Source organism: Camelus bactrianus, chromosome 11, assembly GCF_048773025.1.
Source record: "Camelus bactrianus isolate YW-2024 breed Bactrian camel chromosome 11, ASM4877302v1, whole genome shotgun sequence".
Classification (NCBI taxonomy): domain Eukaryota; kingdom Metazoa; phylum Chordata; class Mammalia; order Artiodactyla; family Camelidae; genus Camelus; species Camelus bactrianus.
Window position 1 is genome coordinate 79,175,056 of NC_133549.1, and position 14,476 is coordinate 79,189,531.

General features: G+C 45.0%; 1 long non-coding RNA gene across 1 annotated transcript; it reads right to left on the reverse strand.

The window, feature by feature from the left end:
- Positions 1-938: 938 nt before the first annotated feature.
- On the reverse strand, positions 939-5,194 carry LOC141579175 (uncharacterized). The gene is made up of 2 exons (XR_012510344.1): positions 4,407-5,194; positions 939-2,269 (listed from the first exon to the last, which is right to left on the reverse strand). It is a non-coding gene; the product is annotated as an uncharacterized LOC141579175 (long non-coding RNA).
- Between the last annotated feature and the right edge of the window lie 9,282 nt (positions 5,195-14,476).

The following is a 14,476-nucleotide window of genomic DNA, read 5'->3' on the forward strand; positions in this document are numbered from 1 at the left end:
CCATGCTGAGGGGAGATTTTCAAGGTAAAATTTATGAGACTTGCTGATAAATTAGTTACAGGCTGTTTGCAAATAAAAGAACTAAAGGATGACTCCTAGGGAGTTTGGCCTGAGCAAATTGGGTAAAAGATGGCACCATTTAATGAGAAACAGAAGGCTTGGGGAGGAGTGGGGAGTCTAGTGTAAGACTGGCCAGGTTTAAATAATAGTTCACCACTAACCAGCTTTGTAACTTGAGCGACTTACCCAGCCTTTCCACGGTGAGTTTTCTCATCTGTACACTAGGGATAAAAATAGTATTTACTTTATAGGTTTGTGAGAGGGATGTGTGGAGATGGCTCACACGAACCACTTAGCCTAGACCCTGGCACAAAGAAACTCCAAAATGCATGTTAGCTATTGTCATCACCGCCACCACCACCATTATTGTTATTATAATCAGTATCTTAAGAGCTTGTTTATTTTGAGTCAACCCCATGTGCTCAGTCAGTTCCAGGTACCCTGAGAAGTCAAATTTCTGTACCTGCCCTGCGGCGAAAAAGAGCCCAGCCTGGCCTGGCCTTCCCTGGTCCTTCCTCCAGACAGATCAAGCCCAGACACTAGCCAGCCCACTGTCTGGCTCCCGCTCCCTGGCTCAGCTTCAAATGGCTGTTGGTTGCTGATCGTCTACAGGAGACCTGGCCTTGCTTCCGCCTGCTTTGTCCGAGTCCAGATGGCCTGAGCAGACCAGCCAGGGGCAGGACTCCTACTCCCACAGTGAATCCAGAGTGTGAACAATGCTGGCTGGCATGACTCTGGCACTGTCTTCCCTTTATCCTAGACTGCCCCTGTCGGGGGGGTGGGGGGGGCAGGTGGAATCACAATAGAAGTTCTAGAAAGTTCTAGAATAGCATCACTCAGGAGTTGCAGCTACTTGGTCACGAAGAGGAGTGACTCTCTTTTGCATCCACTTGTTTATTGTTTATACCGTCACTTGTATGAATTTTTTTTAGATTTCACGTATAAGTGATACCATACCGTATTTGTCTTTCTTGGACTTATTTCACTAAGCATAAGAGGCAAGCAGAGAGGGACAAATTAAGGGTATGAGATGAACAGATAACAAACTACTATGTATAAAATAGATAAGCAACAAGAATACACTGTATCCTTGGGAATTATAGCCATTATCTTGTAATAACCTGTAATGGAGTATAATCTGCAAAAAGACTGAATTGCCATGCTGTCCACTTGAAACTAACATAGCACTGTAAATTAATAATAAGTTAGATTCAATTTAAAAAAAGAGGAGTGAGAACATGAGCACAGCCTTTGTGCATTGGTCCACAGCCTGAATTAAATTGTTACTTTTCCAGGTCAGAGTGGCACATTCGGGTTTTGTCGCAGAGGTTGTGATGCACCCAGCAACCCCCACCTTTTCAGGACCAGGTCCCTATTCCCCCAGCTGCCAGCAGCGTTGCCTACGACAGCTGGAAACTCAGGTGATGGCCACGTCCGCTCCTAGAGAGGATATTCAGTGACTGGTCAGCACAGGGATAGAAAAGTCCAGCCCCCTCACCCCCCATTCCGCAGGTCATGTTGACAGTGCCATGTTCCCTGTGTGAGTGGCTGAGGCACCTGTTGGAACCACCTCGTGATCCAACTTCCGTCTCTGCCCAAGTCTGCTTCCATAACCCTTCACATGTGCTGTTCTGGACAGCACTCCCAGTAAATTTCCTGCAAATGAATCTTAGACTCTGAGCCTGCTTCCCAGAGAGTTCTACCCATGGCAGGCTGTTCCCGACACACATGGGAAGAACCTAGATCAAAGTGGTGTGCAATGTTCTGTCTCACCGGGAAGGGAGTCAGGTCTCTTATCATTTGAAAGCAAACATATTTGGAAGAGAAGAGAAAAATCCTCACGTGCTACTTTGGCCAGTAGATACAATTCTTTCTCTGGAGGTGCTGATGTCTCGGGAAAATTCAGTGTCTCGATGTTTCTCAGATGGTTGCAGTCCCAGAAGGAAGACTCACTGCCTGTGGGTCTGTCTGCTGTCATGTTGGCAGGTGCAGGTGGATTTGTACTCCCCCTGTTCCTCTAGATGTGCAGGAAAATCTGAGATCGATTTACAGAAGGTGTGTGTGAGCCTCTTGCATTTTGTGCAAAATTATTTTAAAAAATTAGTTTCAGAGGTATTTAAATACTGTCTTTCCATCTTGAAAAAATCAAATCAAATCCTATAGATCTGAATGTGTATTTGAATACGCTGGTAACCTGGGAAAGGCTGGCCTGGAAGTAAAAAGAGAAGAGATTGTTAACTTATCCTGTGATAGACCTCTGTGGTGACTGGTTTGCTACATTAGGATGCATTTTTTGTCATGAAAAATGTTTTTAAAAAGCTACATTTAAAAAGAGAATAAGAAAAAGAAAAAGAAAACAAACAAACAAACAAAAGCTAAATGAAAAAATCATAAAAGTATTAGGGAGAAAAAAGAGATTATTTTTACAACTTTAGGGTGTGGGGTTCCCTTCCCCAGGAAGGAAGATTCAACACCCAGAAGCCATAAAGGAAACAACTGGCTGATGACTCTCACAAAAATTAAAAACTTCCGTAGATCAAAACACATAATACAGTTTAAAAAAAGAGAGAGCATTTGGAACTTTCTAACAAGCAAAGGATTTATAGGCAAAAATGGCTCTTACAAATCACACACACACAAAAAAACAATCCAATGGAAAAACAGGTAAAAAATTGGAGGAGACCATGGAGATGAAGACAGTGGATGTTGGATATTAGAGATCTTAAAAAAAAAAAATTCAAGTATAGTTGATTTCAATATTGTGTTAGTTTCAGGCATACAGCAAAGTGATTTGGTTATACATATATATGTATGTGTCTGCAGTCTTTTTTTTTTTTTTTTTTTTTGATTCTGGGAGCTCTTTCAATCTCTTGGTTTGTGTGAAGACCCCAAAGGTCAAGCACAATACAGTAGATGCCAACTAGCCAAATTTCAGCTGGATTCAAGGCCTGCTGAAAGGATTTTCTAATCACCCACGTCCCAGCCATGTGAGAGGCAGAGATGACAGGGCAGCTGGTCCCGGGCTGGCATGGGTGGGGCAGGACGGGCTGGGAGGCGTTGCCAGAAGAGAACAAGCAAAGGAAGGAACCATGGGCTCCCCAGCACCTCGAACAACCTTAGCCTATTAATCTATACTCTCCTGAAAGTTTACTAAGTAACAGGAAAGGAGGAAAAATCAGGCAAAACCTTCCACAGACAAAGAAAATGCAGAAGAAGCAACAGAGACAAAATCTTGGAACCTGGAAAGCAGATGCATGAGTGGTCACGATGGAGCCCATCTGAGAAGCCTGAAGGCTGAGCAGGTGGCAGGGGAAGCCTGGAATAAGCAGAGTCTTCCAGAAAGGGGCGGGGATTGCCAGTGACAGTATTTCTGCAAGCAGCAGTGTGGGTGGAGCTGAAAACGGAGGAGGAGTTAAAAATTCGTTTGAGAATGTTTTGGCCCACGGTCCCTTGCCCCAGTTTGTACAGGTGAAAAACTACTTCCCCATCATCCTGGCAGAAGACGAGGGAACCAGAGGGTTCTGAACTCAGAAACCACGGGCACAGATGCAGGTGAGGGCAGCAGGCTGACCACGGGGATGGCAGTCAACATGCTGAATGCTGAAGCCCCTGCCCTACACCTCCCTCGGCCCTAGAACCAGGAACCAAACAGGATTTAGGATGACCCTTCTCTGGGGATACTGGCCAGGCCAATAGAATCTGTGCAGACACTGGCAGTTCAGGGAACCCCCAGTAAAATGGTCCAGTCTTCCTCCAACAAAGCCCCACTCAGACACACAGAGCTTCCAGTGTGTGTCTGAGAGCCTCAGTGGTTACATCCAATCAGAGATGAAAACTATTAAAGAGGGAAAAATGAATTTAGAGGAAACAGAGACATTTAAAAAAGTACGGGAGAAAAGATATATATAAGTTTATAAATGTATAAAATATATATAAATAGTATACAAATATAAAAAATATATATACATATATATATTACAGGTGCTATCTCGAGAAAAAAAGAAGATATTACATCCATCCATGAAATGAGTGAGCTGGTTGCTTAAAAAAATAATAACAAAGTAAGTTTTAAAACAATCATTCAGAATTTTTAATGTATTTTTGGAAATTAAAATGGCAGCCATCCAAAACCATAGCATACAAGAAGCTTCAGCAGAAAGATTAAGCACTTTCTTCCAAAAGACAGAACGCGAACAAAGAGATGAAACTTAGGAGAGAAAAACTAGACTCTAGAGAATCAGCTCAGGAGGTCCCGAACTGAAAAACAGAAAGCTTTAGAAACCAGAACAGAGGAAACAGATTGGGGGAAGGGAAGGAGGGGTAGAAAATAAAAAGAGAACATTTACCAGGTTGTGAGTAGCAATCATGATCCTCCAGGTTGAAAATCCCCGAGTGAGTGGGACCCACACCCGAGCACCCCAAGGATAAAAAGAAAATTCTGAAGGATTTCAGAGAGGAAACTGATTTTATGTGAAGGAAAGTGATGAGACAGCATCTGACTTCTCAACAGCAGCCGGAAGGCAGTGAGCAAAACTTGAAAGTCTGAGGGTCAAGAATCTCCAACCCAGCTGCCAATCAAATGTGAGGGTGGAATGGCTCATGTTTGCACATACATACGAGCTCTCCAAATCCTGTCCTAACACAAACATTTCTCCGGGAGCGACTGGAAGATTCGTTCACCAAAACGAGGGAGAAGATCGAGAGGACATTGGATTCAGCAAACAGGGACCCAACTTGGGGAAGTCAAAGGGGTCTTCAGGACCCCAAAATCACGGAGGTGGGGGCAGCAGGGCAGGGAGCGGCCAGTGAATCTACACACAGAACAGGGAGAGCCTCCTTCAGCCCAAAGTCTAGGGACGATTAGCGATGAAACACTAAACAAAGGGAAAACTTGGCAACGCTTTATTCCAAGCAAAACAAAAAGCTGTACAAGATAGGAAATGTGCTCTACGTGGTTTAGCTGTGAATAATATGAACATAGTCATAACTACGTAAATGCCGAGTTATTGATTTGGCCAAAAATGACACTGTAATTACCGTGACGGGGGTGGGGGCATGGAGAGAGGGCGCATAGGCAGGGGGGAGGATGGTTTCAGAAAGCTAAGTCCTCCTCTTCCATTGAGGAATTCATGAAATAACATTTCAACTGGAAAATCAAGAAATGGCAGTCTAAGCAGGTTATTTTAAAGTCAGGAGGAAAACAGAGAAGAATCAGCAAGAAGAATTCAGAGTGGTGGCCTCTGGGGAGTGAGGATCAGGAGAGGGGAAGGGGAACGCTGGTTTTCATTATAAGCCTTGCAGAACCATTTGACTTTAAAACTGTGTATGTGGACGACTTTGATAAACATACATTTTTAAGGGGGAAAAAAAAACCTACCAAAGAAACAACAAGGAAATGATTAAATGGGTGAAGTCAGCACATTTCAAACTTTTTCACCCACAGATCTCCAAAGAATGAATAATTAATTCGGGGCATTTGGGACACAGACCAAAAGGGAGCTGCAATCCAGAAAATTCTTTGAAGTCTTGCTTATTAGCCTTGAAATTTATGCACAAGTTTCTCCCTCATGATACAACCCTGTTAACTTTTATAATCTGTTCTTTATTTTTCTATTCTCCTTTCTCCTTCTCCTCTTGGGTCAGGCACACACCAGGCTAGGATGACAGAAAAGGACTCTCTGTCAGTATAATAAGGTCCGGGGTGCCTGGAGGATCACTCATTGAGGAAGGTGAAATGTCTGATCATCTTTCCGATGCTCCAGCAAGTGCTGCTAAGGCCCCTTGTCCCGTCTGCCCCACCCTAGGGTCCAGGCTTGGTACCTCTCAGCAGGGAACTGGGGGAGCTGAAGGACAGACTCCCAGCAGGAGGCTGGGATGGGACCCTCCTGGCAGGGAGCAGAGAGAGACAAGGCCATGGAGAGGAAGGCAGAATGGAGCTCAAGGAGGAAAAGGCATCTCCATCTCAGTACCGGGGAGACCAAGGGGCATCCCCAGGGCTGAGACTCCAGCTCTGCTGCAGTGGGAGATCCTGGGAAGGAAGACTTCATGGGATGGAGTGGAGAAGCCCAACCCCAGTCTCCACCTCCTCCTGTGAATCCTGCCACCAGTGAAATGCAACAACTCAAAGCAGACGTGCTCGCTGTGGGTCTCTCCGTATACAACGGGGATTTCAACAATAAACCATGTTTTCAATTCGTTACCTTTGCCGGTAACTGATGTGCAAAGTTTACCCTGAGGTTCAGGGTCCCTGGGGTTCTCCCAAAGATCCCAGAGCGCCAGCACTGCCTGGCAGAGCAACATGGACACCCAGAACAGGGAAATGTGAGATCAAGCTGGGGGCATAACAGCGCGGTTGGCAGAATAATTGATGAGATGTGACATTTGTCAGTTCTCTCTCTGTCCCCTCTCCTGTGTAGGCCTGAAGTTGGCCTTTACACTCCCTCCTTGTTGCTGCAACAGGACAGGAAGTGGAAGCCACCCAGAGATCACTCCTGTCCCTGACCTGTGATCTTCAAAAACCCGACCGTGTGATGGATGCTAGGAGGAAAGGCATTTGCTGCCAGAGCTGTGAGGGAAAGAGAAGGGATTGACTGGGGTCCCAGAAGTCCAGGGGTCCCTAGAGGAGAGGAGACCCTTCCCGGTTTGACGTTAGCCCCACAGGAAAGTGACAGTGAGGTGGGAAGCCCCATGAAAAAGACGTCAGGACCCCCAGGCAGGGCCACTACTCTCCTGCCAGCACCATTTGGTTCCCTGGCCCAGTAGCATTATCTCACTTTTTAACTCTGAAACGGCTTGCTTCTAGGAAAGCAGAACTTACCCCTAAGGTTCTATTGGTTCCCAGAGCTAACTCTTGATTGGTCCATTTGTAGTGCCTCATTTGCATGGAACTCACTCCTGATTGGCCCATTTCTGTCACTCCTGATTGGTCCATTTCTACAAAGCTCATTCTTAATTAGTCAACTTTTGTTACACCTTATTTGCGTATGATGTTGCGAAGTTTAGACTGGCAGCCTATAAAAGCCTGTGTAAGCCTGTAGACGGGGTCCAGAGCTTGGAGTGTTAACTCCTCTGGGTCTGGTGGCGTAATAAACCTGAGTTCTCCAACCCTCTGAGTGCTGCTTGGTCTCTCGCCCGGATCCAGGTTGCTGTCACAACTGAGCTGTAGCACTGAGCTGTAACACACTTTGCTGCAACAACAGGACCTCTGATGGGAATGGCTCCCTGCACGGGAGGCCCCACTCAGCCATGGGTGGTTCTGCTTCAGCACAGGATGCTATGACCTCGTGGTCCAGGGCATACGGGGCCACAGGGCTTGAGGAGACCACACCAGCTGGGGCCTCAGCATCCCCGCCCTAATAGGTGGGCTGAAGGACGTGTCCTGCTCTGTGTAGAAATTGTAGGATCTTCATACACTCAAGATGCAGAAGAAGTCTCCAATGTTTTCCATATCGAACTTCTCCCAGCCTGGCAAAAGCAGCAGCAATGAATAAAACAAGACACACACCTGCCACACAAGTTCTTCTCCTCATTACTTTGAATGATGGATGTCTGGCCTGGCATCAAAGTCAAGTGGGGACACCTCACCTGTGCTTGGATCAGGACAGGGATACCAACTGGAACCCCACTCTGCATTTCCATCGTGATACACACACACACACACACACACACACACACACACACACACACACACGGTTTTTGGTTTTGCCTCTCCCGGTTCCACATATCCAATCCCAGGTCCAGCTGTCATAACCCGCCCTGACAGTTGGGATGTGTGGCTCTGGGGAAAATCAGCAAGGACACGAGGTCCTTGGACAGAGAGGAGGCTTGAGGAGGAGGAGAGGAGACTTTGGAGACACACAGGGCAGGTATGTCGGGTGCTGGAGCTCTAGCAGGCTGAGCCGTGCTGAACCATGAGCAGACAAGAGTGGGCAAGCTCCCCACTGGGGCTGGGGTTGACCTCTCTGGTCCCCTGAGCACGGCAGCCTGGGGATGCCTGGATCAACATACCCCTGTGCCCTTGTCCAGGGGACCCAAGACCACATGGAAGGGAACCAGTCCCCAGATCCTGACAGCTGTGACCCAGTCATCAGAGTTCATTTCAACAGACATAACCAACAGGGACAGAAAGAGGCACCTCCTTGTGACTCTGAAAACAGCTGAGAGTAAGAGACTGAGTATTTACAATCACCTATTACTGGTGGTGTAGATGAGGGCTTCATGACACCATGTCGGGAGACCTCAGCAGAGTGACACTTCCTGCCTCCCTTCCCCTCCCCAGTGGGTGATGGGTGACAAGACAGCACTGTCTCCGACTCTAGCTTGAGTCTGGTGGAGCCATCAAAAGGCAGCCCCCAGAAGACATCCCTTCCTGGTCTCCCCTCTGCTCTGGGTAAATTTAACTGCTCTGCTCTGCCGGCCCCCTGGTCTCTCAGGTGGGCTGCCCCATGATGTGACGAAGTAAGAGAGAGGATGCCGGCAAATGCAGGAAGGCGAGCACCCCGTGTGGACCACAGAGCTACGGCCTGATGTACATCATCAGGGCCGGCAGTGATGCTGTCGCTCGTCTGCCAGTGATCTGTCTCCGGCGTCTCATTTCTCAGTTGGATGTGAGCAGGAGGAGAGTCATGGAGTGTTATTTATGAGTCCCTTAAAACCTCAACAGCCATGTGTCAGGCGCAGTGCCTGGTGCTTTGTAAATGCAATATGTCACTTGATCCCCGCAACTCTCTGGGGTCAGGATTATTACCCTGTGAATCCGTGCCTCGATCTCTGGGATTCCCAGTCCTGCTCTCCCTCCTCAGCACCACAAAGCCTCCAGGTGGGTCTAAGCGTGCCTGCCTCTAAGGGTCTGGTGAGGAATCATAGGGACATGGTTTGGTGCAAGACCTTTGTCGCCTGGAGAGCATAGAGCAAATCTGAGCTCCAGATTTTGTTGCCCAGGGCATCGCTGATGATCTGAGGATCCCCCGACAGAGGATCAGGGCAGCTATGGTGGCCCTGTTCCCTGCTGGTCTCAGCCCACGCGTTCCCCTTAGATGAGTTCATCACTGCACAGCTCCAGTTACCATCTGTCTGCTCAGATTTATGTCTCCAGCCCGGGCTGTGTGCAGGGTTCCAGAGGCACGCAGTCCAGGCACATCTCACTTGGCAGGTCCACAGTGACTTCCTTATCTTCTTTTCCAAATCTGTTCCCCTCCAGTGTCCTCTGTCTCAGTTTGTAACGCTATACCTTGCTGACACTGTCCCCTGTCTGCTGGTCTAAGACACTCTTCTGGCTCCATGCGATTCCCTCCCACCACACAGGCCAGTACGCCTTCCTGCCTGGCTTACTGCAGTGCCCCTTAACTCGTCTCCTAGTGCCACTCTTGCCCACATCTGATCCATTCTGTGCGTAGCCAGGATATTTTTGAGACACAAATCCGATCACTTCCACTCCTTCACTAAAGCCCTTCAAATATTTCTGATCCATTTGGAGAAAGAGCAGTCCCCGAAGTGAGCACCCCCCCCCCTGCCTCTTCTGGGCACTGCGGGGCTGGCTCCACCCCCTCGACAGAGATGCTCTGGACAGTCAAACCCTTGAACTTAAGCTGCAGCCACAGACTCCCTCTCTCAGACCGCAGAGCTGCTTGGGGGCCCCACACAGGTCCTTTTACTGGCCTCTTGCTGCCTCTTTCTTGACCTGAACAACTCCAACCACCCTTCAGGTCAGATGTCACTTTCTTGGGAAAGACCCCATCACCCTCCAGACTATCTTGAGTCCCTCTCCTCATTGCTTCTGTGAAATACAGATGACTGAAAAAGTACTTATTGCCATTATGATTTTTAAAATTTATTTGCACTTCTGAAAAAAAAATTTATTTGCATTTCTGGATGACTGCCTTCCCCGCAGGATTATGATGCTGTGACCAGAGGAATCTCTCCAGCCCGTTTCTTGACTAGATCCCCCGGCCTCACGCAAATATCAATCAGTAAATATCGATTGGATGATACTTGGACATGGCTGTTGAATAAGTCACAAAAACATTGAATACGTTGATTTTAACAGCCTTATTTTTTAGAGAAGTTTTAGGTTCATAGCAAAATTGAGCTGAGAGTAACACAGTGATTTCCTGTTTGTCTTTGCCCCCACAGGCACAACCTCCCCCATTATCAACATGTCCCAGAGCAGAGTGGTACCTTCATTATAATCGATGAACCTACATTGACACATCTTTATCACTTGAATGTTTACATTAGGGTCCACTCTTGGCGCTGTACGTTCTACAGCCTTGGGCAAAAGTACACAGACATACCTAGTTTTATTGCTGTTTGCCTTACTGCGCTTCACAGATACTGTGTTTTTCATAAATTGAAGGTTTGTAGCAACCCCACAATGAGCATGTCTATTGGAGCCATTTTTCCAACACCATTTTCTCACTACGTGCCTTGTCACATTTTGGTAATTCTTGAAACATCTCAAACTTTTGCATTATTTTTATATATGTTTGGAGATCTGTGATCCATAGTCTTTGATGTTACTACTACCACTCGCTGAAGGCTCAGATGAGGGTTAGCATTTTTTAGCAACAATGTTTTAATTAAGGTAGGTACATTGGTTTTTAGACATAATGCTATTGCGCACTTAATAGACTACGGTATAGAGTAAACGTAACTTTTATATGCACTGGGAACCTGAAAAAATCTGTGTGACCTGCTTTATTGCAGTATTTGCTTTATTGCAGTGGGATGCAACTGGACTTGCAGAATCTCCAAGGTCTGCCTGTAATGCCAAGTACCCATCATCGTAGTGTCAGAGTGACTTCACTGCCCTACAGATCCTCTGTGCTTCTCCTGTTCATCCATCTTTCCCCGCAAGCCCCTGGCAATTACTGACCTTTTTACTATCTCCATGGCTTTGCCTTTTCCAAATATCATTTGGTTAGAATCATACGTGTATAAATTTTTGCCCATCTTTAACTCTTCATTCTCTTACTGTTGAGTTTTAAGAGTTCTTTGTATATTTACGTAAGTCCGTTATCAGATATGTTTTGCAGTCAGAGGCTTATCTTCTCTTTTTCTTGAATAATACTGATTTTTAAATACAAAAAGAAACCTGAAACTATTTTAAGGAGTTTTTGAGATAGATGGATAGATCCAGAAGATAGATCCAGGGCTTTCTTCCTCGTCCTTGAACTGAGGCACAAGCCTAGATCTGTAGACACTCCTCCATACGAGAGAGCAGGTTTGTCAGGAGTTATGGGGAAGTCATCTTAGCTCCCTGATGAAACTGAACGATGAACACAATTGAGTCCATCTCACCTGTGTTATCAAGTCCAAGCTTGTACTGCTCACTTCACAATAGGCCCATAAAACAAGAGACAGGTTGCTAGGGCAAGGAATAGTGACTTTATTCAGAAAACCAGCAGACTGAGAAGATGGTGGACTAGTGTCCCAAAGAACCATCTTACCCAAGTCAGAATTCAGGCTTCTTTTATACTAAAAAGGGAGGAGGTGTGGTTGGTTGTTGTAAATTTCTTGGTGCCAGAATCCTTTGTTCTTACAGCTGTCCACAGAGGTCAGGTTAAGATGTTCCTGTAAACCTCCAACAAGACCAATGTTATTCTCTGTTCTGTAATATTTTATCTCTGTATGAATGGGAAACTATTATACCTTTAAAGGTCAGAGCCTTGAGAATGGGCTCTCTTGTATATTTCAGGCTATAGGCAACATTCTTAACTCATAGCAAAAGCTATAGAATACAAAGGTTAAAGTAAAAGAAACAGATCCAATATGGTATCAGATTTGTTCTTTCCTATTACAACTGGCTTGCTGAGCCACTGTCACTATCTCAGGCTAAGGCTTTAGAATATAAAGCCCCAAAGTCCTTTGAATAGAGGCTCCACAGGGCCGAAGGAGAAGTGGGCAGCAATCTAAGACTGATGTCACAGGTGGATTTACCTTCAAACTAATGATGCTTACAAGACAGGTCCCCAGTTTACAGGAGCCCTTTCCAAAGCCCCAGGGAGTGGCCCTAAACAATAGAAAAAGTGAGATTGCCTTCTCTTTGCACTGGGACTTCCCCTTTGTCACATACACCCCCAACTCTGACCCCCATCAGGTGGCACTGGTGGGGTCTCAGGCATTTTGGTACCCAGCTAAGGAGAATTTCAGTTGAGAATACACTGTTTAAACGATAATTTAAAAAGATGTTTTAAAATGTTGCAATAAAACAAATGAGAAGTTATAGTTCTCCAATTTGGACATTTAGATTTTTAATTAAGTAATAGAAAAGAAGCAGACTCGCAGGTATAGAAAACAAACAAAAACGTGATTACCAGTGGGGAAAAAGGGAAGGAAGGAGGGGCAACATGGGGTCAGGGAGTAAGGAGTACAAACTATTAGGTATAAATTAAGCTACAAGGATATATGATGCAACACGGGGAATGTAGCCAATATTTTATAGTAGCTATAAATGGAGTATAAACTTTAAAATTGTGAATCACTATATTGTACACCTGTAACTGACAATAACTTACATAGTTTTGTACAGCAGTTAGACTTCAATTAAAAAAAAAGAAACCGAGAAAAAAATCAGATAGAAGTTAATGGAATATGAGAAAAGTCATAAAGATGTGCGATGCAATCAATAGAAATTGTTGTTAATCAAATCAAAATTTTAACTGTTCAGATTTTGCCAAAGAGGAAGAGATAACATCTTTAATAAAAATAACAAATAGGCTCTTGGCATGTTTAGTCATTTAACTAATTAAAAGGAGTGAATCCCATGAAGATATTGGGAAGAAATTTAAATCTCTTGCCAAATTCACTGAAACTGACAACAAAGAAAACACAAAACTCATAAATGCCATTATAACATGAATAAAGATGTGAATACCATCATTCAGAGAATATTTAAGAATAATAACCATGTGAAACCTTGAAATGCCCTAAAATCTTACAGCTCAGACGTAACGGGAACATGATACAAGTGTTGTCCAAATCTGATAATAAGACTATAATTTACACGTCGTTACCAATGAGTTACGAAGTTGAAAGTAATTTTTCTAAACTATGAGAAAACTTTTAATATTTTTGATCAGTCATGCCATGAAGAAAGACTAAATTATCTTTTTATTATGACTGTAGAAAATCATTGTCACATGAAGAGAACAAAGAAATCTCAGCCAAAAACGTAAGGAAAGTATTAGAGATGTCTAGAAGTTTTCGTCTCTGTTTTTTGAAGGATCTTGTGATATTTATGTTATTTATCAGCTTTTGAAAATTTGTGATTTACTGGGATTCTGGTCACATTTTTACGTAATTTTTACATAATTTTACGCATTTGGTATTCATGCTTTAGTGTTCTTTTTCTTAGAGAAGTTCCCCCAGTTGGATCAGGAACACTAGAACCTAGGTCTTCTCTGACTGACATGGCTGATGGAGGGATGGGCACCGGTCCCGCCCACAACACAGATGCTCCACTGCCTCAGACCCGTCTTTGGCGGAAGCTGTCTCATGGCCAAGGGCACACAGAGCCAACCTAAGTACCTGCAGAAGTGGAGGCTTTCCTGCAGAGAGTGAGCTCTCTGTCCCTGAAGCTTCAGCAGAGGGGCCCCTGCCAGGGAGCTCCTGCTTCACGTGGGGAATGGACTGGCATCTTGTCCCTGGATATCTAGGCACCAGATTGACTTCTGGGTCATTTCCAGCCCTGATCCTTTTTTAAAGACTGGTGGTGGGCACTGTCACGCTCTTGGAGAGCAAATAAAGTGACTCACACTTTCTGGAAGACAAGTTGGCAATCAATATTCAATATGTTCACACCCTTCAGCCCCGTGATTCCCCTTCCAGAAATCTATGAATAGAAATGATTAGAAATGCAGGCAAATATGTAAGCAAGATTAGGTTCCCACAGCATCACATAGCATCATGATGATACAATTGAAACAGGGTTAAAAAAAAATCCCTTTGCTATGTGCAGCTAGGTGTCTCGACTGGAAGAAATTGACCACAATATTGCTAAAATGCTTCTGAGGGGTACAATTTGTGATTGTTATTTTCTTCTTTGTATTTTTATCTCTGTGTGTGTGTGTGTGTGTGTGTGTATAATGAACACAGATGACTTTGACAATCAAAAGAAAATGCATTGTTTTAAATGCACCAGTTGTGGAAAGAAATCAGACACCTACACTAGGTGGCAGATACACCTGCTCCCACAGGATCGTTTTGTAGTCATCAGTCCTTCTTTAAAATAAGTTACTTCAGGAGATCAAAAAGTGGACCCCACCCATCTCATTTCTCCAGGATCCCTAGAGCCTTTGCCCGGATACTTTGATTCAGCAGTGCTGGTAAACTTGGAGCAGCTCTTTGCAAGATTCCTTGCATTCTAACGTGGGTTTTCCCTATGGTGGGTGGCTATTTCATGCAGCCTCTTGGGACT